Below are 8224 nucleotides of genomic sequence, written 5' to 3' on the forward strand. Positions count from 1 at the left end.
CTTCTGGAAAGTAAAGAAAACAACCTGCTCAGAACACAATACTAACCAGAGAGGGAATTGCATTATGGATTGCTCACAGACTACTTCAGGAGGTTTTACCACAGGGTTTGGGCAAAACTCCTGAAGAGCGTAGATCAAACAAGAAAACATCTTTGAATGCTTATAGTTTGTTGTGAGAATGTTTTGAAAGATACACTTAGCAGCTCACTCAATCTCTTAAGACTTCACGCAAGCACGCAAGGTTGGGGAGATCAGCTCAGACACTTCTGCACGCTGTGTGGCTGAGTGATGCCAAAAAAGCTATTCACAGAGTGGCCCTTTGAAGTCAGTGGACTTTTGTCATTGATTTTGAGAGGCCTAGGATTTCATTTGCAGTGTGTAAGGTTAAGCGTGTGTGTAAGTCCTTGCAGGATCAAGGCTTAAATGTGTAAACCTGTTCAGCAAGAGTATCCAGCCTTTAATGTCCTGTGAATGTGGTCTCTCTCACTTTGTGACACTGGGCAGGCAGCCTTTGCTCTTTGCTTGAGCACAAAAGCTTAGTTTAGTATGCATAGATCCTTCATAATTGCAAGGGACTTGGGGTACAGGAAAAGAAAGATGTTAGTAGAACTGCGAGCTGCTTATTAATGGAGCGCCTATGGAAAACATTGACTGCATCACATTGATTAAGAGCCACTATTAATCTATACTTCTGTCTCCTGTTATCCAAGGTGCAGGCAGAGGGCCACTTGGATTGCTCACTCTGTCAGTGGCTCTTACAGTGCTTATACATTAATTACTGAACACAGCAAATGTGTGAGATGAAATCCTGTGTTCAGAGCTCCTTTGTTAACGTGAGCAGTTCTACTGTGTAGAAACGTGTTTTCTGCGTGCTTCAAAATCCAGCCACTCCCCTTGTTTGAATAAAGAATATTTCTGCAAATCATTGCTAGAACCCAGGTCCAGAATAGAGCTACCTCAATCATGTCTGATGATCACAGAATAATTAAGGTTGGAAAAGACCTCCAAGATCACCAAGTTGAATCTTCTTTGACTGGACACACATGCCCACCAAACCATATCGTGAAGTGGATCATCAGCTGAGTGGGTGATCAATCATTTTATGCTTAAATGAATGGTAAAATCCAGTTTCCTTGACTTAAACCAAACCTACACTTAATCTTTAGGATGCTGAAGGTTACCTAAATGAAGAGAGAAATGAGACAATGTTTGTCTGAGGTAGAGTGTGTCCATATTGCTGACTGTCTTACCTATCTAGTGTGGTCTTATGTGTCCAACAGTCATACTGTGTGTTTGTGTATATATCAATGCATATTTATGTGCTGACACAGTTACTTTTTAAATTAATCACATTTTCCTTGAATATAAACCTGTCTGTGATGCTGGCTATGGTCATCCTTAGGTATCACTTCCTCTAGACCTTACAAACAAAGCTGCTCTGCCCCTGGCTCCCTCTGCCCCTTTCAACCCTTTGTTCAAGTGGGATGTGAGCCCATCAGCAACACCCACAACACTTCATATCACATATCATGTACTGGGGTATGAAAGCAAAAGTCTAGGGATCAAGCATAGGGCCAAGAGGACACAACTAGCTCGTCCACAGATGGTCAGGTGAGACAGAGGTGAAGTACACTGTAACATTTGGGAGACAGCAGCATATACTTTTAGGACTGTAAATGCAGTTTTAGCTGCAAAAAATTAGGAAGTAAAATTATCTGTCTGAAACCTCTCAAATGCATGTAGCTTCCTCTGGATAAGGGAATTTACATCTGGAACATCGACTCATTATACTACTGGTGCCTAAATTAGGTAGACTTCATCATACTCACGGAGTTTCCTGACTTTTAGATTTTTTTAAAGCATTGCAGCATAACCATTAAATGCCACTGGCCTGCTAAGTAGAACAAATGAACCAATCACAGCACCTCCTTTCACTAGATCAGTTCAGCCTAATAAAATTAACCGTGAGGAACAAGATTAATTGGACGTTAAACACATTGCCTGGAATGCACTTGTGACAGCTTCCCCCCAGCAGTCTTGGAGGACTAATGATATATGTGAGTGACATTATGTCAGTGATATATGCGTGTGTCTATGCAATCCAGTCCTAACTTTACTAGGATTAGCCTTGTTTTAAGCCCACTGCCATGTGTATGGGGCTTGGTAAGTCAATGGTACTATGAGTTTTTTTTCAAGTTATATAATTTACAGAGTTTTAAGTCCTCTGTCTTCATGAAGTAGTCACAAGAGAAGTCTAAATTTAGCAATGCAACAGTATGGTTAATTAAGAAAATCTGAGGATGAGAGGCAGTTAAATGGTCTGAGTTTTGAATGTGATGCCCTTCAGTGGGATTGAAAGAAAACAGACGTTTAAAATAGGTCAGATAAATCACTCCCTGAAAGCACCTACTTGTTTTCTCTGTAAAGGGAGCCAGAGGTGGTATGCTCAGATGTAGGTGTCTACACTATAGGTACCTATATTTGGATGGGGTGAATCCTACCTCTGGTGCCCGAATGCCATGACCAGAGAACACCTATATGGATAATACAGATGCAGCTGGAGTTTGAGAAAGCAAACTAAAACAATATATATGCAGGGCTTTTGTTTTGCTCCCACTTTGTTATCACCCTCAAGGAAGGTGACCATACATGTCTTTAACAGTGTGAGTAGGAAAGATGTGGCTCTGAGAGCTCTCAAAGCACATCAGCCTTACGACAGGAGCTGTTATCACTACAGGCCATGGGACACGCAAAACAAAAAAGGAACATTTTGGATGATGACAATTATAGTCTAGAACTGACCTCATTGGGCCTCTAGTTCATTCTCTTTTTACTTTATTTCCTTCTTACTGATATTTTACTGTTTACCTCAATAGATAAAATATTTATTTATATTCCTAATTTGTATCTAATGATCTGACAAATAGTGTGAGCTCTATTGCCTTCAGAGTGATGAGAGTAATTAGGAGGTATTGGATTATTTTTAGGGTTTTCTGTACCCTACACAGGATTAGAAGCCCCAAGGAACCTGCAGTGCATGTGGCAAGGAGATGAAGGACATGTGACTGGTTGCCAGGTTGGTGGAAGAAATGTCTTGGCAGGTGTTGGCCCAATAGGCTATTAATCAGTAGTGAGAGAAGACTAGAGGCTTGGGGTCACTCTGAGCCCATGTACAATGTTCTCACTTCATTTGGGGGAGTTTTGAGAGTGGTTCTTGGTGAAGGGAGACCATAGCTAATGTGTTAAATCAAATGGAAACACAGCAAACCCCTTATAATGCCGTAAATCATTTCCAGTTAGAAGAAAAATGTAAGAATCTTTTAGCTGATGAATGGAAAAAAAAATCCTCAGAGGTTAAAATCTGAGAATTTTACCATGACTCTGTGAAACTTGTATTCAGTTGACCAGAAATGTAATGCTAATAAATAATCCCGTTCAGGGGAAGAAGTATTATGACATATTCTTTAGTATTCCTTCAGAGTCCTGAGAAAAAATCTTGGAATATGGCTTCTCCCAGGAGAAAGAAACTGATGAAATCCCACCATTATTGCCCATGGCAAGTCTGTGATTTACCCTAATTTTACCTGCTGCGTGCAACTCAGACCTGCAGTGACTTTATGTGAAACGTTAGAGATGTGGGAGAAATATAGAATTATGCCAGCTTTTTCTTGCAAAGGAAACTCATGTTATCAAAGTTTCTAATTATAAAATTTCTTTAATATTTTATTAATAGGAGGGGAGAGAAGATGCCAAAACTTATGGTATTTCACAAGTAAGATTATGGGCTGATTTCTGATTGGTTGGCAGGACCCGAATAATAAAACTCATAATTTTATACTACATTCCTCTAGTGATGATAGAAATTCTTTGTGCATAATAGCACCATTTCTATTCAGGAATCTTGTTAACAGTTGTAAACTCAGATTATCATTTTTATTAGCCTAGTGTTTTCTTATTTCTCTGTTATTGACAGGAAATTACAGCAAGTTTTCCGGCTGGTTTTCTTTTTTGCTATAATGAAAACAGTTGCATTCAACTAGAAATTTCCAAGCACTGAATAGAGGACAGTATTGCTAGAAGCCAACAACAGTGTAAATGTAAAGTGCATAGATTAATTAAAAATAAATATATTTAAAGACTAAATTCAAAGAGAATGTAGACTGGTAGATTGGGTCAGGTGATGTTTTTTGTTTGTTTGTTTAAAGGTACATATATCAGCTTTCTTATACTTTAAGAGTTTAGGAGCTAATTCTTGGCTCCAAACTCAGTGTCTAAACTTGACTGTACTGTTTCCATATTGCCTCACAACAGTAACTTTGACATAATCTTTGTAACCAAAGCCCCCTGGCTGTATTCAGTCTCTCCTTCCATGCAGCCTCACCCATTGCTGAGATGCTCACCATGGACAGTGGGAACCAACCACCATGGACTTCTCAGGACTTTGGGTGATTAGGAAGCTCAAACGAGAGTATTGGTAGTTGTTTCACCCCATTAGACCACTTGAGCATTGTAAAAGCACTATTTCTTGGAGAATGTGAGGCTATAGCTGCATAATTTACCGACAACAGCCTACAGTTTATTCATATTACATCAGATACGCTTCTAACTGTCAGTTGATACTGAGTGAATAAAAACTTATTTCCATAACAAGAACACTGAATTCAACCCTTTTCTTCTCTGGTTATAAATGGATGGGAGTTCAGGATTACAAGGGACAAAGCCTAATTTTCTGGGCCTCGCAGACCTTGGTGTTGGGGTGGGGGAAGGCAAGTTGTCAGGGCAAAAGCAAGATGTGGGAGCTGCAATGACCTCATTTAGCAAGACACCATCATTTTCTACACAAGCAAAGTAAACCTTCAGAAAGTATCACAGTGCTTGAAACTGAGGTTGAAATAGGGAGTGATGAACCTCTGCAAATGCAGTACCCTTAACCCTCTGCCCAAACAAAGCAACTGTGAAAGAATGTGATTTTCCATATGGCACTGGCACGTCCTCTCCTTTTCTCCAGGGACACGAAAGGGACTCTGTGTTAAATTCCACTGCTCTCCATGTCCCCTCTCCTTGCACAACTTCTCTCATGCAATCACATTATGCATTTGGCAAAAGACACCTTTGGGTCTGGAAAGTCTGACGTATCAATCTGCAGATTGTTCATTTCACACCGCCTTTAAAAAAAATCAAAATAAGGCAAAGAGTTTTCAAGGAGTTAGAAGACTGAATTGCACTGGTTTTCTAACTCCACTCAATTTCACCAAAAATTCCCATGCTATGTTCAAAAAGTTTTCGTCAGCATGACCACAAATCTGTGAACAACTAAGTGTAAGAGTAGTGTTTATTGTAAATACTGTAGTAAAAGCTACATAATCCAGTCTTAAGTGCAACAAGAACTAATTGCACTTAGAAAAAGAGAGGGAGTTCAGCAATGATAAGATCCAGTCCTGCCAGTATTCAGAAGCTTCCTCTTAAATACAGGACAAGCTCAGCCTTCCTGTTGATTTCAGTAGGTGTTGGAGCATTTAATACTTGGCAGAATTACATTCGGAAAGCCTGAAAAAAGCATGTCACCTTGTAAGTGTTATAAGAGTAAACACACAGCAAAAGCAAAACACATCTCATTTGCTAAAAAATAAAATGATAACATAATAGCATCAGAAAAAGACTAGAAAGGAGATCTCAGAAATCAGGGGACTTGCAAGGCAGGAACTGCAAAGAGTATAATACAGATCTGACTGTATCTGGCAGGCTGGTGTTCATAGGAAACGATCCACAGCATCAAACTCATTCTTTACAAAAGCAGCTCTTGGTATTCCATCTCAAAGTTTGTCAGCTTCTTGTAATTAGCTACTACAATGGTATGGCAAGGTATGGAGTGGAACATCCCTTCTCCCCTTCTCTGGAACAACAACGCAAGGGACAGCAAGAACTTTACCCAGCACTGGACAACAATAAATCCTGGATACACTGACCCCACTTGATGCAAGAAGAATTTTAAAAAAAGTTTCAGTGTTGCACTTCCCTGCCTAGTAAACAGCTGAACAGGCAGGATGATACCCAAGACCATCTCCTCCACCCCCATCTCCACCCCCCTGTCATATCAGTGCTTCAGGCAACATTCAGAGGGAAAAAAAAATCACACACACAAACCCCCCAACTCAAGTATCTGTTGTGATAAGAGCATGGAACAGTAACCAAAAAACAATCAAGTCCTCATTGTCATAGTGCGACAATCACAGCATCGGTTCTGTTGAGCAAATAGTCAATTCACAGAGAGAAAAGCATCATGAGGACAGACAGGAAAGCTGTTATTACCCATTTTAAGTAATAGGAGAAGGTCACATATCAAGCAGTTACACCTTTTCATTACATTCTAACCCTCCACAGCAGGGGAACCACACTTATGACTGCGTTAGGTATACAAAAGCTTTCAGCTCCAAAAAAGGAGAAGAAAAGATGAGGAGAGGGAAAAAAAATAAATTAAATTCATCTTACCAGTACGTTACAGCACCAACTTGCTTGAAGGAACGTTGCCTTTACAGGTTTCTCTTTTAATTATCCTGGAAGCAGAAGGGGGAAATAAAAAGAAGACGACGAAGCAGGGTTGTTAAATTAGCGTGTGCTCGAATCTTTTCAGTTTGTCGCAGAGTAGAAAAATACCAAAAAAAAAAAAAAAAAGAAAAAAAAAAAAGAAAGGGCACGCAAAGAAAGAAAAAAAAGCAAAAGAAAGCTCAGTAATTTAAATTTGCTGTCAGTTCAGGCAGCATCGCTCTGTCCCGCCCCTCTTCCCACTGGGTTCTACTACCTGCAGGGCTGCAACTGACAGCTACTGTGCAAACAAAAAAAAAGGCAAAAAGCATGCTGGGACCATGCTGTCTGCTGTCTGAGTCTCTCTCCACTTCTGATGACTGGAAATCATTAGTGGAAAGGTTCTGTTGTTGTTTGCTGGGATTTTTAAGTTGGGTTCTTTGCGTGAAATTTAATTTATTTTTAATTGATGCGACACAGCACGTGACAGAAACCGGTGGTTGTGTTTCTCAGCTCTCCTCAGAATGGAAACTAACCTGAACAGATTGATTTTAATAGTATGGTATAGGGAGAATATACACAGGCTTCACTGTGTTGCACTTTGCAGGCACGCAGTCAACCCTCCCTGTAACACCTTGTACAAAAATTCTTATTTGAATGGAAAGTCAAGGAAATTTTTCAACAGAAAGCAGTATAAACTCTGGCAGTTGAAGAAAGTTGCCAGTATTGTTTTTGTTCTGCTTTTAAGTTTTCCTTCTAAACTTTTTCAAATCACTTTTGAAAACAAAAAGCAACAGAAGTCAGAGGCATAATGAGGCACAACACTCGTGTGAAAAGGACGAACTAATAATCCCAATACATAACAAGCTTTTTTTAAGCAGATGTTTGAAACCATTTTTGACAGTCTGTGCTAGTAGCTATTATCAGACTGCATACATCATATGACTGTGAAATATTTGATGAAAACTAACAAGAAAACAAGTACAAAGGTTATAAATAGCTTTCTTATATAACTATTTTAATTGTTGCTGACAGGCTTGTAGCAACAGGGCTAAAATCATCCTCCCAAAACAAAAAAACCCGTAATATATAAATTCTAACTATAAATGTACTCACCAAAATATGGTTCCTGCCTAATTATAAAATAAAATTAAAAGAGTGAAATGATGCTTTTCCTTAATACTGTAGCAGTAATTGCTTGGATCATGCCACAGTAAACATGCAACGTTTGTATTCAGTTATTGCTCTACTTATGTGTGCAACCATAAAATTAAAAGCTGAAATTTTAAACTTAATTCAATTAATCTTTGTTTTACTAGAAGTTTGCCATTTACACTGGAAGAGAAGCATGCTGAACATGCCTGCCATAGACAATTGGCTTCTAAATAGATTTTTGAAAACTCTGCAGAAACTAATTGCTACTGTGCCTCCAACCCTTCTGCAGCCTCTCCTCATCAATGTAGACCTGGTTGTCCTACCACCAGGAGTTGCACAACAGGGCTCAAGGTCTGCCTGCAGCCCTCTGAGGCTCCTGTTCATGAACACCCAGCCATGATAAATTGGTACCACAGCCAACTTCTAAGTTGCTTTTCTTCTCTTTTAAAGCCTCCAGACCCTTTTAAGAGGTGATGACCTGAAGCCATTTCTGTTGTTGGTAGAAATCTCCCACCATTACAGATATGAGGATTAAATTGGCATAGAT

General features: G+C 39.5%; 1 protein-coding gene across 1 annotated transcript in view; it reads right to left on the bottom strand.

Moving 5' to 3' along the window:
• The window catches only part of CELF2 (CUGBP Elav-like family member 2), a 555113-nt gene extending 548422 nt beyond the window's left edge, over positions 1–6691 (bottom strand). Inside the window, exon 1 of the mRNA XM_018068157.2 lies at positions 6490–6691. The gene's annotated coding sequence lies outside the window, so the exon portion shown is untranslated. The remainder of the gene's footprint in view (positions 1–6489) is intronic.
• Positions 6692–8224: the final 1533 nt, after the last annotated feature.

The sequence above is a fragment of the Manacus vitellinus genome, unplaced genomic scaffold (genome assembly GCF_001715985.3).
Source record: "Manacus vitellinus isolate BGI_N305 unplaced genomic scaffold, ASM171598v3 scaffold_13_pilon, whole genome shotgun sequence".
Lineage (NCBI taxonomy): Eukaryota > Metazoa > Chordata > Aves > Passeriformes > Pipridae > Manacus > Manacus vitellinus.